Raw genomic sequence first — 1320 nt, forward strand, 5'->3', positions numbered from 1 at the left:
TACCGAGTTTCTGTATTAAATGAGTCCCGTGTGTTCAGTTTCTAGTTAACCATAGTCCTGTGAGGGCAAAGCTCACATGTGCATCTCTGGACCCTTTGATGTATGCTGTTAGTCTTGTTTTACATTCTCTGAGTTCTAGTTTAAAGAAGGTTTGTCTGAATGAGTTAAAAATTGGGAATATTATCCCTACTATAATACTTGTACCAAAAGTTAAAAGTTTATACTTGTACATATCAAAAGCACCTTAATATACGTTGTGGTTGAAATAAGTTTGAAAATGCACATGATCTGAATGTGATTTTTCACATATATATGCGCAGGTAAATACTGAGCCCTTGATAGATTCGATGTGTTTCTATTGCACTCTTGAATACTGAAAGTTACATTGCTCGTCTTATGTTGATGCCATATACTACTCGGGCTTAATGAGAAACAGCCTTGGGTTTAAAGTCGCATTAAGTGCATGCTTGTGTGAGACAGAGACAGGCAATTGAAGCAAAACAGTGCGACTGCTGAACACACAATGAACTGAACAAAACAAGAACAGATGAACTCAAGAGTCTGAAGAATTAGGCCATGGAATCCATTCAGAAGAGCTTGGGAAATGGATATAAATGACTTGGGCTGTAGCAATCTCACTCTCTCCAACAAGAATGCAGGTGTGCTGAATCTGAATAATAGGAGGTGGAACACAATAATTAGGCTGAGAATGGGCAATGGAAGGGGTGGCTGAGCAAGCTCGGAAGTGCACAGAAATAGCAGGCTAGTTATGTACACAGGTTGCCTAATGATGGCAAATACTGCACCCAACGTTGGTCACTTAAATGCCCATAGAACGCTTGATATGTACAATGCCAACACCGTTTCTTAGATCATAGGTGACAATACATAAATATGACACCCTGAAAAAACCATATGAACTTCATCATATACAATGAAGCATCCACTATATAACTACCACAATTCAAAAATAACCATGGATACCCATGCAATGGGTGATCATGCAACCACCAAGGTCCCTATTACAAAAATCGTTGATGTCAATTATACCAATTCTTGGCCATAGGAAGTAGATATAATTGGATCTTGATGCTTTTACAAGCGAGGTCAAGGAAAACATATCATGACCATGGATTCCTTGCCATTGGCCATGGGAAGTAGATATAATTGAATCTTGATGCTTTTACAAACGAGGTCAAGCAAAGCATATCATGACCATGGATGCTTTGCCATTGGCCGAATTGCCAAAGTGCCCTCTCATGTTGGAGCAGAGTAGGGGCAATGGTCACTCTTATCTTTACCTTCCATCATGGATTTGAA

Source organism: Lygodium microphyllum, chromosome 8, assembly GCF_053477565.2.
Source record: "Lygodium microphyllum isolate KBCC chromosome 8, Lygodium_microphyllum_v1.1.10, whole genome shotgun sequence".
NCBI lineage: Eukaryota > Viridiplantae > Streptophyta > Polypodiopsida > Schizaeales > Lygodiaceae > Lygodium > Lygodium microphyllum.